Below are 25146 nucleotides of genomic sequence, written 5' to 3'. Positions count from 1 at the left end.
AGATAATAAAACAAGACCTTTTCCACAAAGTAGAGAAAAAACATACTTCCTTCTATGAGCTCGAAACTAAACTGATGCACATCACAGACAACCCACTAAAGACACTATAAAGACAGAAACCGCACCCATTCATGATACACCAAGCAGACAGCGCCCATTCAACGCAAAAAACTCCTTGGCTGTGATTGAAATGTTTACTTTACCTCTTGACGAGTAGGGGAAGCCCTTCAGAGCTGGAGACCAGGGCTGCATCACTAATTCCCTTGTGAAGAAAATGACAGAACCTGCTGACAGCCCGGCTTACCCTACCTGGTTCGCCCGCAGGCAGTGCGGGGCCGGCCGGCCTCTGAATTAGGACCCGGGAAAACCCCACAGGGGAACCTCTGCAGACCAGGCCACGCGAGCCCGCGGCCGAACGGCTCACGCCCTCCTCGGGCCTCCCCACCCGGCCCGGTTCCCACCTCCGGAGCCGGGAGACCCCCTTCCTGCTCCCTTCGGCAACCGGAGGGGATCCAGCCTCTTCCCTATAAGCCTGCAGGTACAACCTCCGGAGAGAGCACTAAGCGCGCCCGCCCGGCAAGACCGGAATGATCCCGCCAGCCCCGCCGACCTCCCGGAACTCTGCCTCGGGCATCGCGGCCGAATCCCATCCCCTGCAGACATCGCCCGAGCTCCGGACGGGAAGGGACAAAATAAACGTGACCGCCAGATGGCGCCCGACAACCGGCGGGAACATTAGCGGGACGGATCCGGATCGTTGGCCGGCGAGGGGGCACTGCCGGCCGCCCAGATGCCCGACCTCGTTACGTCCCGGCCCACCTCCGAGCTGGTCTCATGGCCACGGGTTACAAACTCCCAGCTATAGCATGTGTGTTTTTGCTTCCTGCCCACTAGTGGAAGTCACTACCTAGTTCTTCCCGCCACTGTGGTCATAAAGGCACAGCCCCAGCTCCTCTCTGCTTCCTGACACCTGCATGTGACAGGCTTCACGTGGTCTTACGTGTCCTGCTGTGCCTGTCGTTTCCTTGGAGAACTTTCAACGGCAGTAGCCTCTCCTGTCCTCACTCAGTCACCTCCATAAATTAAAATCCCGGGAGCACATTTTTACACAGTTGTAAAACTGACAAGAGGATTATTTAGCTTTTCGAAAGTTTTATGTACGTCTCAAAGGGACAGAGAAAGAATTCAGAATTAGAAGTTTGCTAACGGAAATGCTCTAAGAAAAGAGATTGGAGGAGATTCATGGCACAAAGCTCCAAATACCCAACATTCCGAAAAGGTTACGGTGAATCCCAGTGAACAAGATAACACACTGTGAGCAAACAACCCAGTGCCTGCTTGCTTGCAGATTTTGGCAACCTACAGTAACATTTTCCAAGCCGGTCCTTTCTTGGATATGCCTGCCCCCCAGGCTTAATACTTCAGTCCAGTGCTTTGAGAGCTATCTCCCTGTCTCCTTACTTGTCACAAGTAATAAATGCTTCTGCTTTAACTGAAAGTACTTGGTGTGTTCACTGGCTATGCACCCCAAGGGAAGGACCCACTGAGTCCGGTAACAATAATGATACACCTCAGCACAACTTGGAGGCCCGTGCACAGGCATCCTGGGGACACTGTGATGAGGTCTGCATGCTGACACCCCTCAACAAGCCTATGCACACACATGCATTACACCACGTCCACAACAGAAAAGACATGTGATAGTCATGAGACACACAACCAGTGTATGTGGCACATATTAGAGGCTTGTGGGAATAGAGAGAGGTGCTGAACTACCACACCAGGTATGAGGACACAAATGCACAAATGCTCCAGGGAGATTTGTGAGACAAACATGGGATAGGGAGGCCCAAAAGCCTAGTGTGTGGATATACACACAGGATCACACAATCATGCACGTGGACCGAGTGTGACAGGTGGTTTCAACCTGGCTGGGAGATAACCCCTGCTCTTCCCCATCCTAGCACCATCCCTGTAGGTTTGATGATGTGCTGATGGCAGCCAGAACAGGAGCCGGGTGCTCATCTTGCCACAACCTGCAGTCTCACACGTTTGAAGACCGAATGTAAACACTAAAGGTCACGTGATGGAAGCAAATCAGCCCAAGCCCTGGTAGCAGAAAACTATATCCGAAATGCCTGCTAACAAGGCCCAGGAATCACAGTCTGAAGGGGACAGAGTTGGGGGAGGTTATGGTCTCTACTGGAGGGTCAGTATGCGTTGAGGAAGTTTCAGGGACAGCGGATCAAGGATGGTTTGGCAAAGGGAGGAATTATTTCCCTGGATTGTTAGCCATTGTTTGGGAAGTTTGTATTTTACCCAGAGGGGTGAGGATGATCATGTAGCTGTGTTGTCATCCCAGGTGAGTCCTAAGTCTTTCCTCTTCCTGGTGTTTCTTGAAGTCTTTACTCCTGAGTAGACCGGCGTTTCTAATTTTCTATGTGCTGAACTGCAACTACAACAAAGACAATAAAACACATAGCTAAGTTAAATTCAGAGAAACAAACATGGAAAAGAAGGCTCATTGCTTAATTTTATAAAAGTTTCTTGGCCGTCCGGCAGATCTCTCATTTCAACAGCATTTGGACTGAACAAACCCAGGGGCGCCCCTTCCTCCTGACTCTGACCACTCTCCAACTTTTTTTCCAGTCACAACCTTGGAACCACCCACTCAGCTCTCCTCGCCCTCCGGGACCAGCCAACACCACTTTCTGAGCTTAGCTCCTTGTTGCCGACCAAGCATGAGCTCCCAGATTCGTCACAATTACTCCGCCAGGTGGAGGCCGCAGTCACCCGCCTGATAACGTGCATCTGCCTCTCTCCCATACCTACCTGTCTCTGCGCTTCTCGAGGGCGTGAGACATCGTTTCGCGAACTGGCCGAGGAGAAGCCGGAGGGCCCGAGCTCCCTGGAAAAGGCAAAAGCAGCGCCTGTGGCCGCGCCCTCTTACAGGACGTGCCGAAGCCGTCCCAGGAGCGTGGGTAAAGCCCAGGACGCCGTGGAAGCCGCCCGCTGACGGAGAAGAACCTGCGCCAGGCCCTGTGGGTCCGCAGGTCCTGGGCTCTGCCCGCGCAGACTCCACCTCTGGACTTCCTGGAGCCACTTCCTGGATGAGCAGGTGAAATTCATCAAGAAGATTGGCGACCACCTGACCAACCTCCGCAGGCTGCTTGGCCTCAGGCTGGGCTGGGCGAATGTCTCTTCCAAAGGCTCAGCCTCAAGCACCACTAGGAGCTCCTGGAGCCCAGCGGCCTGTGAGGAGCCCCTCTGGGGTCAGGGCTTCTCCCTGAAGCCTGTCCCTGCAGCCACTGGGCAGCTTGTTAACCACCCTGGAGCCCTCTCCAAGCCTTGGGCCAAATGGAAAAAATAGCGCTTTTTGCAGGGGAAAAAAATTTTCTGTGAAACATTGTAAAGTGACTGGAACTTTAACAGGAAAACCAGGATGCATACAGGTAGCCACGTATGGGTTTCACAGTTACTACTGTGGTCTTATTCTCAGGATGCTCTTATCAGTCAGGTTGTGTTGAAATTCCTCCCTTGGGACTGTCTTTGGGGCTAATTTCAAAGCTGCATGAAATAATCAATATGACCTTTGGTTTAAAAAAATGTACTGTCCAGTTGAGCCCTCCTTGGAGCCTTTTATATAATCAAATACATACTTTTGTGTTGCCAAGGTGGACACGAACCCTTTATGTTGTGTTTTATCCAATATTGTTACTGCACACACGGCTCTCAGTGAGAAAAAACATCATTTTTTCCACTAAATTTATAATGTTTTGAGAATAGCTTGTGTGGTTCCTGTATTCTGTAGGAAAGTAAGTTGCGTTTTGAAGACACTACCCTCTTATATCTCCTCTCAAGATAATTGTCTGGGTTGTAGCTGTAGCTGTACATGAATCTGAGCCTTGGGATCCATGAGAGTCAGAGAATCCACTCTCAGGAAACAATTCTTGGTTCAAAGCAGAGGGTTATTCTTTCCATAACTGGGAGCTCCTTGGGACAAGGTGGCCCATAAAGGGACCTGGGCCCCAAACTGCAAGACATGTGAGATGCATCCCAGTGGGTGAAGGACCCACTAGGGTTCATTCTCTCACCATCCAGTTTTCTCTGCCTTGTCTTCATATCTGTGGTCACTCAGAGGGTCTGGCTGTGGCCTTGCTGCTCCACCCACCAAGCACTGTGTTCTGAGTAGTGGGATGATATGGATGACAGAGATATTGGTCCTGCCCTTGAGCAGGGAAGGAGCTCGTCATTAAGTATGGTACACATATGTGAAAGCAGGTGCATGCAGTGAAACAATTCTACTGCTATGGCAGAAATGTATCCTGAGTTCATGAGTGAGAGAAGGGTTGAATCTTGGAGTCATGGGACAGGTGAGCAGGGTAGTGTTCCCTGGTGTCTGAGAGCTTTGATTCTGGGGATAGAGCGGAATTCAAACCCTTCTAAGCTCTGCTGATAGTCCTGGGTCGAGTGACTCTGAGGGTGGAAAAATCAACCCAACCATTACAAGTCAATCAAATATACTCACGAAGAAGGGAAATCTCCACAAGCTGCCTGCAGAAGCCAGCTGGAGTCCTCTTTTCCAGAACTGGGTAATATCCCACCCAAAACAATCAGTGGGAAGTGAATGAGATACCCCAAAAGTCAAGAGACGGGTGAGTCCTCCAGATGAAGGAAGAAAGTGTAGCTTCCTGCCTCCCAAGCACTGTAAGGATGATTCATACACAGTGCGGCACCCTGCCGTGTGGCAGAGGAGGGAAGGCTAACGTAACAGATACTGATAACAACTTATTTCTGGCAAGGACTCCAGGCAGGTCCGGAAGTGCAAGGTGTTATCATGAAAGCTTCCAATATACTTGGTACTTAAGAGAATCTTCCTGGGATGTCTGGAGGCATGAAGTTCAATTTATGGCTGAGTTCTCTTTCACAAAGACTAATCTCCAAATGTCGCTCTGTAATTACGTAGAACAAGGAAACAGCATGTTGCCTGCACTCCGAAGATGTTTCTCCGATTTAAATTTACCAGTGCTGTTTGAGTTTAGGCTAATAGCTGAATAACTTTCAACATTCACTGCATTCCTAACACTCTTCTGGGTTTGTAGTTGTTTTGTAAGATTTAAAAGTTCTTGATGACACTTGGGTAGATAAAAAGAAGAATTCTGTTACCTAGGGCTTAGGATGAAACAAGGGCATCAGGCAGGGCACACAACAGGCTGTACAGGGACACAGTAAGTAACCTGGGGCTGTAGGGAGCACCCTATACATAGCAGGTGGTCAGGGGCTACCTAGGTTTTCCAGGCTCCCCATGGATGACCTAGCTGGAATAATTTCATGGGGTCAGGGGCATACAGGCTGTCTCCAGTTGCCTGGTTTCCTGGCCCTGGGACATAAGGGATGGTGTCCAGAGTGTGAGTGCCTGATATAGACAGTGATTGGTTGTGGTCTTAATCAGCTGCTGCTCTAAAAGAGGAAATGACTAACATCAAGCCAGGGACTCAAAACTGAAATATAACTAATAAGGAGCTACTGTCTAACACAGGGAACTCTACTCAAAACTCTGTAATTGTCTATATGGGAAAAGAATCTAAAAAAGAGTGGATATATGTATACAAATAACTGATTCACTTTGCTGTACACCTGAAACTAACACAACATTGTAAATTAACTACATTGTAATAAAAATTTTTAAAAAGCAAAAACAAAACACTGGTACTGCCATAAACACAAAACTTTAGGCCAATGAAACAGAACAGAGTGCCCCGAACTGGAAGCCAGTATATTTGATCAAATAATCAACAAGAGTGCCAACGCAATTCAGTGGGAGGAGGACAGTCTCTCCAACAAATTACAGTGGATATCTGCATTCAAATGAATGAAGTTGGACCCTTACCTTACACCACACCCAAAAATGAACTCAAAATAAACAAAGACCTGACAGTACGATGTAAGCTCAAAAACTCTTAGATGAAGACATAGGGGAAAAGCTTCATGACATTGGATTTATAACTTCTTGGCATTGACATGAAAAGCATAGGAAACAAAAGCAAAAATAAGGGTACAAACTTCTGTGCAAAGGACACAATCAACAGAGTGAAATGGCAAGCTACTGAATGGAAGAAAAGCATTTGCAAATCATATATTTGATAAGTGGTCAGTATCCAGATTATATAAAGAACTGCTAAAACTCACCAATAAGAAAAATTTTAAAGGGGTAAACATAGAGATTTTTACAAAGAATATACACAAATGGCCAAGAAGACATGATCATTAATCATTAGGGAAATGCTAAACAAAACTACAGTAAGGGAACTTCCCTGGTGGTCCAGTGGTAAAGAATCCACCTTGCAATGCAGGGGATGTGGGTTCGATCCCTAGTTGGGGAACTAAGATCCCAAATGCCACAGGGCAACTAAGCCCACGCATCACAACTACTGAGCTCGTGCTCCTCAACTAGAGAGCCCGCATGCTGCAAACTACAGAGCCCACACGTTCTGGAGCCTGCATGCCACAACTATACAGCCCATATGCTCTGGAGCCCACGCGCCACAACGAAGAACAGAAAACCTGCACACCGCACCTAGAGAGAAGCCCACGTGCCACAGCAAGAGAAAATCTGCATGCCACACTAGAGAAGCCCGTGTGCCACAACAAAGAGCCCACATGCTGCAACTAAGACCCGACACAGCCATAAAAAATATATATATAAAATAAAATAAACAAAACTACAGTGAGATATTACCTCACATCCATTAGGATAGCTACTATTAAACATGAAACGGAAAATAGAATTATGTCAATGAGGATGTGGAGATACTGGAACTCTGTGGACGTTTGATGGGAGCATAAAATGGTATAGCCAATAAAGGAAAGAGTTCAAAATGTTAAAAATAGATTGGGGACTTCCCTGGTGGTGCAGTGGTTAAGAATCTGCCTGCCAATGCAGGGGACATGAGTTCGAGCCCTGGCCTGGGAAGATCCCACATGCCACGGAGCAACTAAGCCCGTGTGCCACAACTACTGAGCCTGCGAGCCACAACTACTGAAGCCCACGTGCCTAGAGCTGGTGCTCCACAACGAGAAGTCACTGCAATGAGAAGCCCGCACTCCACAACTACAGAAAGGCCGTGTGCAGCAATGAAGACCCAATGCAGCCAAAAATAAATTTAAAAAAACAATTGACCATATGATCCAGGAATTCCACTTCTGGCTATACACTGAAAATAACTGAAAACAGGATCTCAAGGAGATATTTGTGCAGTCGTTCTCACAGCTGCACTCTTTACAACAGCTAAAATATGGAAACAAGGGAAGTCTTCATCACCAGATGAATGGATAAAGATGTGTATATGCATACAATGGAGTATAACTCAGGCTTAAAAAGGAAAGGACTTCTGAAACAGAACACGTGATACGTGAAATGTGAGATTCTGGTAAATGAAGTCCTCACAAAACTACAAAAACTGTATGATTCTTCTTACATGAGGCAGCTGGGGCACTCAAATTCAAGGAGACAGAGAATAGTGGTTTCCAGGGGCTGGAGAAGGAGAGGAGTACGAGTTGTTATTTAATGAGTACAGGGTTTCATTTTTGCAAAACAAGAGGAGCTCTGGAGATTAGGTTGCACAACAGTGTGAATGTACCTCACGGTATTGAACGGCACACTAAAATACTTAAAAGATGGCAAGTTTTATGTGTGTGTATTTTAACACAATAAGAAGGAAAAAAAAACCCCAAAAGTACATAATATGTACTTCACAGTGCCAATCAGAGCAGACTTTCGGCTGAAGTCCTTTCCCCATTTGCTTCCTTCATAAGTTCTTTCTCTGGTGTGAACTTTTTGGAGCCAAATGAATGGAAGTTTTGACTACAGACTTTCCAGCACTCACTGCACTCAGAAGGCTTTTCTCTGGTGTAAATTCAACAGTGTTTAACAAGACCAGAGCTGTATGTAAAGATGTTCCCTTATTTGCTGTTCTTATAATGCCTCACATCAACGTGAACTCGCTAGTGTGTACTGACTCTGGAGTTTTACTACAAAAATTTCCCACATTAGGTGCACTAATAAGGCCTTTCTCCAGTGGGATTTGTCCGATGTCTAATGAGTGTGGAGCTGCAACAAAAGGATTTCGTACATCGATGCACTCATAAGGCCTTTCTCCAGTATGATTTCTCTGATGTCTAATAAGGGTGTAGCGGTACCTAAAGAATTTTCCACATTTGGGGCTTCCCTCGTGGCACAGTGGTTAAGAATCCTCCTGCCAATGCAGGGGACACGGGTTCGAGCCCTGGTCCAGGAAGATCCCACATGTCGTGAAGCAACTAAGCCTGTGTGCCACAACTACTGAGCCTGAGCTCTAGAGCCCACAAGCCACAACTACTGAGCCCATGCGCTGCAACTATTGAAGCCCACGTGCCCTAGAGCCCATGCTCAACAACAAGAGAAGACACCACAATGAGAAGCCCGTGCACCACAACGAAGAGTAGCCCCCGCTCCCCACAACTAGAGAAAGCCCACGTGCATCAACAAAGACCCAACGCAGCCAAAAATAAATAAATTAAAATAAATTAAAAAAATTTTTTTCCACATTTGCCATACTCATAACGTCTTTGTCCAGTGTGAACTTTCTAATGAATAATGAGTGAGGAGCTGTCCATAAGGAATTTCCCACATTTGCTGCACTTGTAAGGCCTTTCTCCAGTGTGGATTTTCTGGTGCTCAACAACTGTCTTTGTGGCTGAAAAAGTCTTTTCACCACTGTGGATTTTCTGGTACTCAACAAGCCTATGTTTGCAGGTGAAGGCTCTCCCGCATTCAGTGCACTCAAAAGGCCTTTCTCCAGTGTGAACTCTCTGGTGTCTAATGAGTGTGGAACAGTTCCTAAAGAATTTTCCAAACTCACTACCACCGTAAGTTCTTTCTTCAGTGTGGATTTTCTGGTGACCAACGAGTTGGGACGGTCTAAAGAAGGCTGCACTCAAAAGGCCTTGGCCTTGTGTGAATTCTCTGGTGGTCATTGAGGCCAGATATTTCTGTAACGAATACTCCACATTCTGAGTGCTCATAAAGCCCAGGCTCAGTGTGGACTTTCTGATGCTGCTCGTGGTGGGACTTTCTAAGAAAGGCCTTCCCACATTCCCTATGCTCATAAAACTATTCTCCAGTGTGGATCTTCTCTTGGTCAACAAGTGTATGGTTATGGCTGAAGGCTTTCCCACACTGAGTGCACTTGTAAGCACTTTTCCCAGTTTGAAAGTCCTCTCCATCTGCAATGTCCCCATGTGGCTTTCCCACACCATGAAGAGGCTGGTGCTGGAGAGGGCCTGTGCTGGCTGGGAAGTCCTTCCCACCTTCCCTGCATGTGAAGGTCCTCTGTGTCATGTGGACAGTACAGTTTTTCACAAATGAAGGCCTCTCCTTGTCCTTTCAGGAAAGTTTCTCTCTAATGTGACGTTTTTGGTGCTGGCAAAGCTTTGCCTCACAAGTGTATAGTCCTTGCCCAGGGTGCATTCCACCCTGCTCAGCCAGGGACAGAATGTCTTTCAAGAGTGAGCTGCATGTCCCACAGGGCTGGGCATTCCTGATGGAGGGACCTGGCTTTGGCGTCCTGGCCAGTGACACTTCTATAGAAACACCTTGCTCTGAAGCTGGCTCCTCATCCTGGGCTCCATGCCAACAACCTGCAACCAGAGAAATGCTGGTGAAGCATATTGACACTGGTGGGAGGAGCAGCCCCACCACAAATATGTGTCACCCACACCTACGAATAAATCCATAGGACTGATGATAAGCAACAGGGGCCAGAGCCAGTGAGAAGGCCTGCTGTGCAGAGCTGTGCCTGGGAAGCTCAGATGATGGGAGAGCCCTGACAGTAGGCAAGGACACAAGGAAGGGGTACAGTGCAGGGAGGAGAAGGGTCCCCAGCTCACTCCTCTGAAAATGGCTTTCCACAAAGCCATGGCTGCTGGTGAGAAGTGAGTACTGGGTAGAAGACTGTGTCCAGAGCCAGAGATGTCTGATTGTGACCCAGTAGTTGGTATCCAAGGACTGTTTAAAGATATGTGCAAATAGAATGGCCATTCATTAAAAACTCTACAAATAACAAATGCTGGAGAGAGTGTGGAGAAAAGGGAACCCTCCTACACTGTTGGTGGGAATGTTAGTTGGTGCTGTCACTGGAAAATACTATGGAGCTTTCTCAGAAAACTAAAAAGAGAAGTACCATATGATCCTGCAATCCCACTCCTGGGCATATATCCAGATAAAACTCTAATTCAAAAAGATAAATGCACCCGTATGTTCACAGCAGCACTATTCACAATAGCCAGGACATAGAAGCAACCTAAATGTCCATCGCCAGACAAATATATAAAGAAGATGTGCTACATATATACAATAGAATACTGCTCAACCGTAAAAAAGAATGAAATAATACCATTTGCAGCAACATGGATGCAGCCATAAATTATCATACTAAGTGAAGTAAGTCAGAAAGAGAAAGACAAATACCATATGATTTCACTTATATGTGGAATCTAAAATATGACACAAATGAACATATCTATGAAACAGACTCGTGGACATAGAAAACAGACTGGTGGTTGCCAAGGGGAGGGTGTTGGAGGAGGGATGGAGTGAGAGGTTGGGGTTAACAGATGTAAGCTACTATACATAGGATGGATAAACAACAAGGTACTACTGTATAGTACAGGGGACTATATTCAATATCCTGTGATAAACCATAATGGAAAAGAATATTAAAAAATAAAAGGATGTATATCTATGTATAACTGCATCACTTTGCTGTACAGTAGAGATTAACACAACATTGTAAATCAATTGTACTTCAATTAAAAAAATACAGGAACTTGTAACTTAGATAAAAAAGATATGTGCAAATGTCACAATAGCTTAAGTGTGGGTCAAATGTTGACAGCACGGCAAAGGAACAAATAGGAGGTGGAGACTACAAAAGTCAGGGGAGCCGAGGACTGGAAGATTAGAAATGACAATAGGAAAGAAAATGTAGAAATGAAGTGTGACCACTGTCCCTGGCATCACCCAGTGGTGGACAAAGGCCTGGCTTCCAGTGTGATTTGAAGCCAGCTTTGACAACACACCCTCTCCCAGCTCCTAAGCTCCAGAGCCACTTCTTTTTGGCACTGATGGAGTAATGTCCATCCTTTCAAGACACTCAGGCCCCTCTCGCTGCCTCATGGTGAGCACTTCTATGGGACCTGGCACAGACCAACCCAGGTGAAACACAGGAAAAAGGAGTGGACAGCATGCCCCCAGAGCGAGCCAACACATGACGGCCCCCATTCAAAAATCGCAAGAACTACAGAGGAGGGTCTCGCAGAGTCAGTGGTCTCTACAAGTAGTAAGCATGTATTTCTGCCACAGGCAGGCCCCCCAAAACATCAGCAAGAAGGGGGAAGGCCTCCATGCATCTGAACAGAGTAACTTGACCAAGGACAGGCAAGGTTTCAGAGCAACATGGGATGGGGCTGCTTGGGGAGAGGCAGTACGGTGCACACAGCCTGGGAATGGCTCCCACACATATATGCTAGGAAACCAAGGAAGGAAGGATTACTCATGGTTTGGTTGGAAAAAACAGCCCAGCCCAGGACACTGGGGTGGGGGAAGGGTTATGAGGGCCTTACCTAGTCATGAGAGAAGTGCAAAGTTCTCCAGCATCACATGGTGGTACAGGTGTCTCTGAGCCTCATCAAGGAGACCCCACTCCTCCTGAGAGAAATGTATGACCACGTCTGTAAAAACCACAAGTCCTGCCAAAATGGGGATGGTTCAATCAATGCGCAGCTCATTTCTCCAGGATCTTTACTCTTTCCCCCGACAAGCCCATTCCCTCCTCAACCTCCACCCCCACTTCCCAAATGTGGAAGAGATACAAGGTCCAGTGACACCAGTGCCTCTCTCTGCTTATTTCTACTGATCACTGTGTCCAGAACACATCTTTCCAGAGAAAGCTAGAAACTTGGGGTCACCTCTGACTTGCCCTTCCATCCCATCTCCCAGTCCCACGCTCTTCACATCACTCAATGTGGGCAGGTCTGTTCAGAACACAAACAGAAGGCAACAACTTCGCTACCTCCACGGCAGTGACTCTTGTCCAGCGACAACCAACGTCCACCACAGTCACTTACCCCATGTCACTCTACCTCTACATTCCCTCTCACACAGCCAGTTACAACCTGGGTCAAATACCTGGCTCCTCTACTTCAAATCTTCCCTAGCTCCTACTTCCCTCGGATTAGAGGCCCAAAACCTCAGGCTGTAATTGAGACCTGATAACTGTGTGCTCCTACCCTCCACTCACTCCCTGCAACCATAATCCTATCACATGTAACAGACTTGCAGTTCCCTGAATATTTCAGCTCAGTCTCACCTCCAGTCGTCTGGACATTCTGGATCCTGTGCCCACGACATCCTTCCACATCTTACTCCATCAGTTGTTGGAAATGGGAACAGCTCCATATAATCTGGGACTGAGTTCAAGACCCTAGGCCTTGGTGAAACCACAGGGACTTCAGACCCAAGGAAGGGAGTATGGGTGAACAATCTCAGGTCACCAGCATTCTTTATATGAGAGTGGCAGAACCATCAGGGTGATAACTGGGGTGGATGAAGGTCTGGCACATCCTCCATTCACCTGTACAGGTCCATAAGCATTTCTGCAAATGCCATGGGAACCTGTGGGAAGAGGGAGGCCATGAGAAATGGGCAACCACGTTAGGATTCTACAGGCTGGGCTAGACTATCACCTCTGGCCTGCCCTGGAGCAAAATGGTCTCAGCCTGATGGTCTATGCTGTTACTCTGACCTCAGTGTCACTATTATCAGCTGTGTGACTCTTCTTTAATGACTGAACCTCCCTGAGCCTCAATTCCTTTACTATAAAATAGGGATAACAATGGTTTCTACCTCATAAGGCTGACAGTAGTATTAAACATAAGAGGACACACTACCTATCAGCTGTAACTATACATAAGATTCACAATTTTTCATGTTTTCAGTTCAAATGAAGGGACTGGGTTTTCAAAATGTGGGTTTGCATTATTTCTGCTTTTTTTAAAAAAGTAGTTTTATTGGAGTATAGTTGCTTTACAGTGTTGTGTTAGTTTCTGCTGTACAGCAAAGTGAATCAGTTATACGTATACATATATCCTCTCTTTTTTAGATTTCCTTCCCATTTAGGTCACACAGAGCATTGAGTAGAGCTCCCTGTGCTATACAGTAGGTTCTCATCAGTTATCTACTTTATACATAGAGTATATATATGTCAATCCCAATCTCCCAACTCATCCCACCCCTCCTGTTTCTGCTTTTTAAGGTTTTCAGAAATTGAGATATATAACATTCCACTAAATTTGCTAACACCTAAAGTATTACCAATACTACAGGTAAATTAAATTTCAAGCAATTTTTAATAAAGTGTTCCTATGTTTAATCTATTGAATGTCATCATTTCTAACTGCCCCTCTACGTGTACATATTTAGAAGGATACTGGTTAACAGATGTTTTGATCAGTAAGTATGTTTCATACATTTTAAATTTAATGAGTTGTAGGGAGAGTCTGAACAGGCAGGTCAGGTACTTTTCCTTTTTGCAAACGAGACTGTTTCCTGTTTGCAAAGGATCCGCTCAAGTGCACTGCAGGAGTCCCTTGACTATAGAGCTCTCATTCCTCTTGCCCTGAGTGGTGGAAGAGGTGTGTCAGAAGTGTGCTTGTCTGGAACCAATCTGCTCCACAAACCTGGCTATTTCTTTGTTCCACAGGGATTCTCCTCTAGGAGAAGAGCTGACCTGCAGGGCTCATTCTACACGACCTTACACCTTCATCTCCATCCAGGCCAGCAATTCATCACATCCAGGTATCCTTTTCTACAGACACAGGCCAGAGTAACTCCTATGGCAGATATGCTCCTTTATGGAGAGAACATCAGGGACGATGAACCCCCTAAAGCCCCAAACTCAAAGTCTCAGCTCTCCTGACACTCACTACAGGGCCCATCAGAAATAACAACCTTAAAAATCTCCCTCCTCGGGCTTCCCTGGTGGCACAGTGGTTGAGAAACCGCCTGTTAATGCAGGGGACACGGGTTCGAGCCCTGGTCTGGGAGGATCCCACATGCCGTGGAACAACTAGGCCCGTGAGCCACAACTACTGAGCCTGTGCGTCTGAAGCCTGTGATCCGCAACAAGAGAGGCCGCGATAGTGAGAGCCCCGAGCACCGCGATGAAGAGTGGCCCCCGCTTGCCACAACTAGAGAAAGCCCTCGCACAGAAACGAAGACCCAACACAGAAAAAATAAATTAATTAATTAATAAACTCCTACCCCCAACATCTTCTTAAAAAAAAAAATCTCTCTCCTCAATCTGATCCCCAGGCCATGCCCTGGTTCAGTCCACACCCTGCACTCGTTTGACGGCTTCAGTCCAGCCCTCTTCCCCCGCATCCAGACCTTCATGTCCACATACTTATGTGCCGTCTCCACCTTGAGGTATCTTAGGGTCACACATCCACAGTTTAACTCATTATCTTCTGAAACCTGATCCTTGTGGTTGCTTCCTGCCAAAAACGCAAAAACAAAACAAAAACAAAAAAAACCTTGAGATGGTCCTTCACTCCCTACTTCTGCTCACAGCTATACATGGCACATCAGAAAGTCCTGTAGGCTCTATTAATGAAATCTATGCAGAATCTCATCCCATCTCCCATGTCGCGCTACCTTCCTGGGCCAGCCCGCCATAATTCTCCTGGGGTCTATCGCGGTGGTCTCCTCAGCAGTCTCCCTGCCTCCATTCGCATCCCATTCTCCCAATTTTTAACTTCTAATTCTGGACACGGTTCTCCCATCCCCAATCCCTTCACAACGTTCCACGGATTGCACCTGCTCAGGTTGCCGTTTCAGGTGAGGTAACTCCTCCCCCTCTGTCCACGACAAAAACGACCCCAGGTGTCCCCAATGCTGCCGACTCCGTAGCACCTGCAAGCCGTGCACAGGGGGCCCCCCGAGGGAACTCTCCCTCACCCCAGTCCACGGGCTGAAAGGGGAACCCCTCCCAAGGCCGCCCTCTGTTCTGGACTCTGGGGCTGACTGTCAGGGAACCGAGCGGGCGCCCCTCCGTCCGTATTTAGGACTCGGAGGCGGCAGTCGGACCGGGTGGGGTCCCGGGAGACGCAGCACCCACCTGAGCGGGCCTCATCGGCGCAGCCTCGGTCACCGGGGTCACCGGTCGGTGGGAAGAACGGAGCCGGAAGAGGCGGCGGGCGGGGCGGGAACGAGGTCACTGCCGTCAACTACGGGCTCGGGGGGGGCCTCACAGCCGCCTCTGGGCACCGGGGCCAACGCCTCTCCTCGCCTGTTCCATTCTCTTCGGTCCCGACTCAGGACTCACTGCCCTGAAAAAGGTGAAAAAACACGGAAACCGGACCCCACATGAAGCCTACGGAAGTCCCGCCCCCGAATGCGTGCAGAGGAAAACGTTCATCAGCTGAGCCTTCATTAGCTCGGTGACCGGCGGCGGCGCGGTAACTGGGCCAATGAAAGCTTAGAGGAGGGACTGATGGTTGCGTGCGCATCATCTGGGGCGGGACTTCCGGAGTTCCTTCCTGTCTTTGGGGGGGGTCTCTCTGGACGTTTAGGAGTTCCGGGCTTAAACGCCGCTTGGCGGGCATGGAGGTGACCGAGCGAAAAAGCAGGTGGAGAGGCTTAGGGATGAGCCCAGCTCAGGTGGGTGATGTGTCTCCCAGGGCCCCACCCGGTGGTGCGCCCATTCAATTCCCTGCCGGTCAGCCCCAGCGCCCAGAACAGAAGGCGGCCTTGGGAGGGGTCCCCTTTCAGCCCGTGGACTGGGGTGAGGGAGAGAGTTCCCTCGGGGGGTCCCCGCTGCACGGCTTGCAGGTGCTACGGAGTCGGCAGCATTGGGGACACCTGGAGTCTCTTGTGTCGTGGACAGAGGGGGAGGAGTTGTCTCACCTGAAACGGCAACCTGAGCAGGTGGAATCCATGGAAGGTTGTGAAGGGAATGGGGATGGGAGAACCGTATCCAGAGTTAGAAGTTAAAAATTGGGAGAACGGGATGAGAATGGAGGCAGGGAGACTGCTGAGGAGACCACCATGATAGACCCCAGGAGAATTATGGCAGGGGCTGGGCCAGGAAGGTAGTGCGACATTGGGAGATGGGATGAGATTCTGGAAAAATCTCTAACTTGGAGGAAACGGGATTTCCTGCTGCATAAAATACGGTTGTAAGCAAAAGTAGGGAATGAAGTACCATCCAAGTTTTTTGCCTGAACATCTTATAGTGGGGAGATGAGGAAGTCAGCGCGAGGAGCAGGTTCAGGGGGAAGATCATGAGTTGTATTTGGACATGTTGATCCTGACATGTATCAAGATGGAGATGTCACCAAATGGAGATACCATACGTGGAGGTGAACATATAGTCTGGAAGCAGAGGAAGGGGACAGGGTTGGAAATATCAAAGGCATGGAGAGTGTGGATTGGACCAGGGCATGGCCTGGGGATCAGATTGAGGAGGGAGTCTTAAGAGTGTTGCTTGAGATGGGCCCTGTGGTGAGGGAGGGGAGGGCTGAGAGTTGGAGGGCAGGGAATGAGGGCTGGTGCTGGCATCCCTGATGCTCCCTCCAGAAAAGAGCAGACCTGACATAGGAGGGATTCTGGGATACGTCTGTAGAAAGGGAGGCCTGGATGGAGTAAGGAGCTTTCCTTCTGTAGAGCCTGAAGTGTGTGCTGGTGCGGATTCTCCACTTGCAGGCTCTGCCAACCCTCAGGGCCACTCAGCCAGGCTAATGCAGCCAGTGGGTCCCAGACAAGGGCACTGCCAACTCACCTCCACCTCTCAAGGCAAGAGGGATGATCAACTGCTTCGGTCAAGGGTCCCCAACAAGCTCTGTTTTGAGGATTATTTAGTGATAGGCCTGGTGCTGAATGGACTAATAGCTGACCTGCCTGCCCAGCCCCTCCCCATGACTCATTAACTTAAGAATGTATGAAAACTAATTTAAACACTAATTAATCAACATTCCTCTAAATACATACAGGCAATTAGAAATGAGCCTGTTCACTCAGTTAAATTTATGCAAACACTTTTTAAATGGCTTGGCATTGATTTACCTCTAGGTATTTGCTTACAATGCAAAGTTCTATATATGACATCCTCTGAAATCTTAAAAAGCAGTAAAAATGAAGACCCTAAGTTTCAAAACTCTGCTGCTTCACTTGCACTGAAAATATGTACAAAACTATTGATCCTATGTACAATCATAGCTGATACATGGTATGTCCTCCTTACATTAGATCCCTATGAGTTTGGAAGCATTCTTATCTTCATAAACATTTTCTTTTCCCTGAGGCTCAGGGAGGCTTAGTCCTTCTCCAGTGTCACTGAGCTAGTAAGAGGCAGTACTGTTTTCTGAAGAACTGACCATAGACTGTCAGGCTGAGATCCCGTTATACCAGGGCAGGGCAAGGCTGGGGTGGTGGTCCAGCTCAGCTGTAGGATCCTACAATGCTACCCATTTCTCAAGGCTTCCTTCTTCCTCAGGGTCCCACGGCAGTGGCAGAAATGGTTATGGACCCTGTACAGGTGAGTGGAGGGGTCCTACCTTTCATCCATCCCAATTATCACCCTGATGTTTTTTTCACTCTGATATATATGCCCTCAGGGAATGGTAGCTCCCAAGACTTCTATCCATTCTCCTCTCTCGCATCTATAGATCATGTGCTTTCACCAGGCCCAGGATCCTATATTTAGTACCAGGTTACATGGAACAGTTCCATTTCTGACAACTGATGGGGTAAGGTGTGGCAGAGAGTCCTGACTACAGGATGCAGAATATTCAGACAGTTGCATGGGAGACTTAGCTGGGAAGGTCAGGGAACTGCATGTCTCTGTTATATCTAGTGGAAATGGGGAGCTGAGTGAGAATTACACAGGTATGAGGCCCTTAATGATAGCCTGAAGTCCTGAGCTTCTACTGAGGAAGGTGGGTTGTAGGGAAAGTTTGAATCAGAGGAGAAAGGTGCTATGACCTAGCCTAACAGGCTTCCTCTGGCTGCAAATTGGAAGAAAGATGGGGCTGGGGGTACGGATGAGTGAAGGCAGGAATATTTGGAGGGGGGATTTCCTGCAGCAATCCAGCTGAGTGTTGGTGGTGTTACACAAGAATGCTAGTTGTTGAGATAGAGGATCGGTTGGTTTCTGGATGTATTTTGAACTAGAGCTGCCCATGTTTTATGTAATGGAGAGTGAGGGACTCAAGAAAGTGGGCTGATAGGAAGAATTGGGGATGACTTCAGGTTTCTGGGCTTGTTAGGAAGGATGGATGCCTCATCAACTAAAATGGGCAAAGTCAGCTTTAGGAGGAATTTGCAGGTGGAATAAGGAGAGTCCGTTTTTTGTCCACGTCACAAATGTTCCAGAGACTCCCAAGGGGAGGTGTTGAGTGGGCACTTTTACACAGAGGGCTGGAGTTCAGAGGACGGGTTCAGGATGGAGACAGCCACAACATAGTGGCCCGTGTGTGGACTACGATGAAGCCGAAGGTAAGATTTAGGCGGCATCACTTCTAGTTTATGGTGGTGATGCCACTAGAGGACAAGGAGTGAGAATGAAGGGCCTCAGGACTAAGTCTGTGGGTTGGGTACCTGGCTGGTGGTGATGCGCATCACAAAGACAGATGAGGGAGCAGAGTGTCCTTGTCTGTGCATGACAGCAGGATGTAGGCGTGAGAGTCTTCTGAGGCCAGAGCGAACATGAGATGGATGTTGAGGGAGGAAATGGGATCAGCTAGGAGAGTTGCTAGACTTAGGGTGCAGTCACAGTGTGGGTGGGGAGGTCGGTGTACCTGGGCTTCACGTGAGGAGAGAAGTTGCTGACTGCTTATGGGACAGTTCGTGCAACACGGAAGAGGGAGAGGGCTAAGGGGACATGAGGTCTCACATAAAAAGGGTGGCTGGGGAGGAAGGAAAAAACAGGGCCAGGTGGTGAGGCCTTCTAAGAAGGGCTTGGGGCAAGCCCTGGCCCCAGGGGACTTTGGTGTTCAGGGGCAGAACTGGGCTGAGATGAATGCTGGATGCATTTCCATTCACTGCCTGGATTCCATGTGCAGAGTGCCCTATAAGGAGGTGAAGGAAGTGCCTATGGTGTGGGCTGGGGCTGTCTGTGGAACTGTCACTCTGGAAGGGTTAGAGTCATGAGGAAGGTGCAGTCCAACTAGTGAGATGCAGGTAAGGAGGAGTGTGAATGGTTGGCCCTGGGCCCTGGCACTGGGTGCTTGAGGACAGGGACGAGTCTGAATGTGTCTGAGGGTCAACACCTGGGGAACCCCAGGGAAACTGTGTGGCAGGAGAGGGGTAGGGCCATGCATGCAGTTCCACACCTTAGGTGGTGGTTTTCTGCTCCCTCCCCCATGTGTTTTATGCTGTGTGCCGGACACAGTGATCAATGGTAATAAGGAGAGAGCAGGCACTGGTGCCACTGGGACCTGGTATATATTCCATGGTGGGACGTGTGGGAGGAGGATGAGCAGGGATGGATGTGTAGGGGGAGGGCTGAAGGTCCTGGAAAGGGAAGTGCATCAGTGATTGCACCCACAGGATTTTAACTAGTGGAGACGAGTGAGTCGTGATACAGAGAGGCCAATGACATTAAAAGATAGTTTTATTACTTATATTTCCCAAGAGGAGGAGGTACACAATGTAACAGAGTTACCTCTAGAAGCACCAGATTCGGTCAGGAGGCGTGAGCACAAGCTAAGGGACACCAAAGGTCAGAGCCTTTATTAGACTTTTGAGGGAAATGCAGGGAGGATTGGATGAAAAGTTTATGGGTGACTAGTTTGTATAATTCTGTGTACCTGGGGTATGGGAACTGTCCCCAGCTGTCTGTTACCTGGCCCTGGGCTGCTTTAGGGCAGGGGAAATACTGACCTGGTTCGTGAGAGTTAGTTAAGGAGTTGGTTGAGAGTATGGGCTCTGGATTGCAAGGGAGATGTAAACAAATTTGGGCATTAGTTTAGCCCTGTAATTAATGGATGGCAAATAGATAAATACAGAATCCACAAAAATATAGTTGAAACAAGAAGCTGTCCATGAACCAAACTCTTCCAATTTTGGCAGGACCGTGTGGTCTTTGAGGACGTGGCTGTGTATTTCTCCCAGGAGGAGTGGGGCCTCCTTGATGAAGCTCAGAGACACTTGTACCATGCTGTGATGACGGAGAACTTTGCACTTGTGACCTCCCTAGGTAAGGTCCACAAGCTCAGCCAGTTCCCTGAGCTGTGCTCTGTTCTTTCCCTTTTCCCAGGGGGCAGCTCTGTACTCCCCACACTGAGACCACGGGTACTGCTTCCTTTCCTGGTTTCCTGGCATATGTGTTGTTGGTGTCGGGGCTGGACTGTGTGTACAGCGTCATTTTTCTCCGCAGGGAGCCCCATCTCTTCTACTCTGAGTCCTTCCAAGATAGAGCTCAGGAGTCAGAAATCTAGATTTTGTCTGAGACCCCTTCAGACTTGGCCTGTTCTTGGTTGGGTCCTCAGTCTAGATGTTTAGACTCTTGTTGTGCCAGGCTTAACCCATTCCTCTTGCTGACATTTCTTAGGGCCTCCTGTGCCAGGAATTTTAGCACCAACCTAGTTACTAATTTGGGGAACCACTGATTGTCACTAGTCCCCCCTGTGAAGTTCTTATAATTTTAGAAAGCTGGAAGCCCTGCGTTGGATCTCTATCTACGTGTGCTGGCCCCTTCTTTTTCTGTCTTTCATGTAGGACTAGCCTCTTTCAGGTGCTATATCAATGCTCACCTGGAACAATGGGGAGGACTCGTGGTATCTGCTAGTGTGGCCATTACTACATCAATGACAGGAGACACTCAGAAGTACTTGGGCTTGGTGTGAGGTCCTGGGAAAGGTCACATGTCAGAGCTGGGAACCTGTCCTGTGTTCACCATTGATTGATGTTTGGACCAGTGCCACACCTCATTTCTTACTTTTCATTTTTATTTCTTCTGTCACACTCCAGCCACACTTTTGTGACTCTCACATGTGACATGTCACATGTTGTTTCATTGCTCCCTTTGCAATGTTCAACATTTGACCTATATGTAAGATGTTGTGAGGTCTGCATGTATCCTTAAATAGTCCTTGAACTTTAGCATGTCTTTTGTATCAAGTATTTCTAGGTCTGGGTACAACCTTTGACACAGTGCTCACCTGTCACCAGTAGCCATGGCCATGTTGACTTGGAGGCCTGTCTCTCCTCCCTGCTCTGGTCTGAATGTTTGTGTCCCCACCACGTTCTGTATGTTGAAAACGTCATGCCTAAGGTGACAGTATTAGGAGATGGGGCCTTTGGGGTGATTAGGTCATGCGGGAAAAGCCCTCATGAATGAGATTTGTGCCCTTATAAAAGTGACCCCACAGAGCTTCCTAGCTCCTTCCACCACGTGAGGACACTATGAGAAGTCTGTGACGCAGGGGAGTGCAAACTGATCTATGGGTTCCAGTCTCCAGAAGTGTGAGAAATAAATTTCTGTTCTTTATAAGCCAGCCAGTCTGTGGTATTTTGTCATAGCAAAATAGGACTGAGACAGTAACTTTTCCTTCAGTCCTTACCTATTGTCAGGGCTCTCTCATGGGAGCTATGCAGGTCCATCTCTGCACAGCAGACCTTCCTCTCTCTGGCTTTAGTCTTCGGTGTGTCATTTCTGATGGGGCTGCCCCTTCTACCAAAATAATCATGCACTTCACCAGCATTTCTCTGCTTACAGGTTGTTGGCATGGAGTCCAGGATGAGGAGACAACTTCTGAGCAAGATGTTTCTGTAGGAGTGTCACCGGTCAGGACTCCAAAGCCAGATCCATCCTCCAGGAAGGCCCAGCCCTGTGAGATACATGGCCCACTCTTGAAAGACTTTTTGCAGCTGCTTGAGCATGACAGAATATTCTCTGATCCCAGACTATACTTTGGTGGGGCAAACCTTTTCCACACCAGAAGGAGCAGATTAGAGACAAACTTTCCAGAAGGGGTGAGGGGCAGCCTTCATTTCTGACCAACACCAGCGTTCACATGGCAGAGAGGACCTTGACATGCAACAGAGACAGAAAGGACTTCTCAGGCAGTGCAGGCCTTCTGCAGCAGCCGGCCCCTCATAGTGTGGGGAAGCCACACAGGGACACTGAGTGCAGGGAGGCCTTTGGTAGTGGACAGAGTGATTACAGGTGTACTCAGTGTGGGAGAGCCTTCAGCTGAGAAAAGATGCTTGTTGAGCACCAGAAAAGCCACACTGGAGTAAGGCTTTATGAGTGCAGCAGATGCGGGGAATTCTTCAAGTACAATGCTAACTTCATAAAACATCAGAGAATTCACAATGGAGAAAGCCCTTATGAGTGCAGAGAATGTGGAAAATTCTTTAGATATAACTACAGACTGGTAAGACATGAGAGAATTCACACCGGAGAAAGGCCATATGAGTGCAGTGAATGTGGGAAATCTTTCATGTACAGCTCAACATTCATTAGATATCAGAGAGGTCACATTGCAGGAAGGCCTTATAAGTGCAGTGTATGTGGGAAATTCTTTCAGTATAACTCCACACTCATTAAACATCAGAGAGTTCACACTGGAGAAAGGCTTTATTTATAAGTGCAGTGAATGTGGAAAATTCTTTAGGTACAACACTGCATTCATTAAACTTCAGAGAGTCTACAGTGGAGAAAGGCCTTATGGGTGCAGTGAATGTGGGAAATTCTTTAGGTACACCTCCACACTCACTAGACATCAAAGAATTCATACTGTATAAAGGCCTTATGAGTGCAGTGAATGTGGGGAATTCTTTAACTACAAGTCCAAGCTTATTAAACATTGGCAAAATCACACTGGAGAAAGGTCTTACGAGTGCAGTGAATGTGGGAAAGGCTTCAGGTACCACTGTAGACTCATTAGACATAAGACAGTTCACAGTGGAGAGAGGCCGTATGAGTGCAGCGAATGTGGGAAAGCCTTTAGCCATAAGAATGTACTTCTTCAGCATCAGAAAACCCATACTGGAGAAAGGCCTTATGAGTGCAGAAAATGTCAGAAGGCCTTCATTAGGAAGTCCTACCTCATACATCACCAGAAAATCCACAGTGAAAACGATATGAGTGCCCTTAATGTGGCGAACTCTTTAGATACAACTCCAACCTCATTCAGCAGAGAATTCACAGTGGTCAAAAACTTATGAGTTCAGAGAATATGGTAAATTCTTTAGGTACTACTCCAAACTCCTTACACTGGAGGAGCACCTTATGAGTTGATGTTGGAATGGGCCTTATGAGTACAGAAAATATGGGAAATTGGTACAGCTCCCCACTCATTAGACATCAAGAGTTCACATTGGAGGAAGGCCTTCTGAGTGCAGTGAATGTGGATAAGTCTTTAGGTGAAACGTCAGGCCCATTGCACATCACAGATTTCACAATGCAGAAAGACCTTGTAAGTACAGTGAATATGGGCATATGTTCAGCCAAAATTTCTACCTCATTTACCAAAAATTTCACAACAGGGGGAGTGTTGCAAATGGGGAAAGACTTCAGCAACATATCTGCTGTAATCTATCCTTAATAGTATCCTAATACAGTATTTTTTTTTTTTACATTTTTGATTGTGGCAAAATACATGTAACAAAGTTTACCCTCTACGTTTTTGTTTTTTTGTTTTTGCGGTACACGGGCCTCTCACTGTTGTGGCCTCTCCCGTTGCGGAGCAGGGGCTCCGGACGTGCAGGCTCAGTGGCCATGGCTCACGGGCCCAGCCACTCCGCAGCATGTGGGACCTTCCCGGACCAGGGCACGAACCCATGTCCCCTGCATCAGCAGGCAGACTCTCAACCACTGTACCACCAGGGAAGCCCTACCCTCTACCTTTTTAATTGTACAGTTTAGTGTGTTTAAAAATTCAAGTATTTGTGCAACTAATCTCCAGAATTCTTTTCATCTTGCAAAAATGAAACTCTATACCCATTAAACAACATCTCTTCCTATGCCCTCTCTATTGGACCTGTCTCTATGAATTTGATTACTCTGGATAATTTATATAAGTGTAATCATACATTTTTCATCTCTTTGTAACTGGCTTATTTAGCTTAGAATAACTTCCCCATGTTGAAGCATTTGTCAGCATTTCCTTCTGTTTTGAGAAGGAATCAGAATTGACCCACCCAAGACATGGGGAAGGGTGCTGATGGAGTCAATACTACCTTGCCAGATATGATTTTTGTAGAGGAAGAGATTTAGATTTTCTTAACACCTTTATTGTTGTACTGACATACAATAAACGGCATTTATTAAAAATGTAAGATGTATTTTCACATGTGTGCATAATGGGACCATCACCAAAGTCATGATAATGAACATGTCTGTCATAGCGTTTCCATTGGCCCCTTTGTATTCTGTCAGCCCTAGCCAACCTGCCATCTCTAGGGAGACATTATAGTTTTTTTTCTTTTTTCTTTTTTTTTTTTGGCTGTGCCACACATCTTGCGGGATCTTGTTCCCTGACCAGGGATTGAACCCGGGCCCTCAGCAGGGAAAGTGTGGAGTCCTAACCCCTGGACCTCCAGGGAATTCCCAATATAGTTTTTATTTTCTAGAATTTTATATAAATGGAATCCTATAGTTATTCTTGTATGGCTGCTTTCACTAAGTGTATAAATATATATTTAGTGTTATCCCTTTTGTGTGCACAAAAGCATGGCATCATATAAGAATAAACAAGCCTCTGTTATGTAGTAAAGCTGTGTGTTCTGACAGGCACTTTGAGAAAAAGTTGTTTAAAGTGGGAAAGTGAAGTTTAAGTAAATTTAAATTCAATTTCATAGGAAATTAATATCTTTAAAAATTTTGAACCATGTGCCTCGTAAACAAGCTTCCACCGACACATCTTTCTAGATTTTTCTTATTTGACTTCTTTTTTCTTGTAGTGTCTTTCAGCTATGTCTTTGTGTCATAAAAGTTCTTAGCACATTTTTAAATCATTAATCATTTTGTTGTGGTTGTGGTAAAATACACATAAAATTTATCTACCATCTTTAAATGTTCAGTGATGTATCTTGGCAGGAGA

At 47.3% G+C, this 25146-nt stretch overlaps 1 long non-coding RNA gene and 1 pseudogene across 22 annotated transcripts in view; one reads left to right on the top strand and one right to left on the bottom strand.

Moving 5' to 3' along the window:
* LOC109548924 (uncharacterized) overlaps positions 1-15507 on the bottom strand; it is a 29104-nt gene extending 13597 nt beyond the window's left edge. For 8 of the 22 annotated variants that reach the window (XR_012328101.1, XR_012328110.1, XR_012328103.1 and 5 more), the window contains exons 1-7: positions 14915-15506; positions 14502-14592; positions 13777-13946; positions 12408-12712; positions 11662-11787; positions 2833-2908; positions 2320-2455 (exon numbers count right to left, since the gene is read on the bottom strand). This is a non-coding gene — a long non-coding RNA (uncharacterized lncRNA). Of the gene's footprint in view, positions 1-2319; positions 2456-2832; positions 2909-4528; positions 5136-5740; positions 9679-11661; positions 11788-12407; positions 12713-13776; positions 13947-14501; positions 14593-14914 lie in introns of those variants that run through there. The other 14 variants (XR_012328104.1, XR_012328105.1, XR_012328107.1 and 11 more) reach the window with 9 other exon arrangements.
* Positions 15508-15629: 122 nt separating this feature from the next.
* LOC109547079 (uncharacterized) lies at positions 15630-25064 on the top strand (annotated as a pseudogene).
* Positions 25065-25146: the final 82 nt, after the last annotated feature.

Source organism: Tursiops truncatus, chromosome 19 (assembly GCF_011762595.2).
Source record: "Tursiops truncatus isolate mTurTru1 chromosome 19, mTurTru1.mat.Y, whole genome shotgun sequence".
Classification (NCBI taxonomy): domain Eukaryota; kingdom Metazoa; phylum Chordata; class Mammalia; order Artiodactyla; family Delphinidae; genus Tursiops; species Tursiops truncatus.
This window is presented reverse-complemented; position numbering and strand designations above follow the sequence as displayed.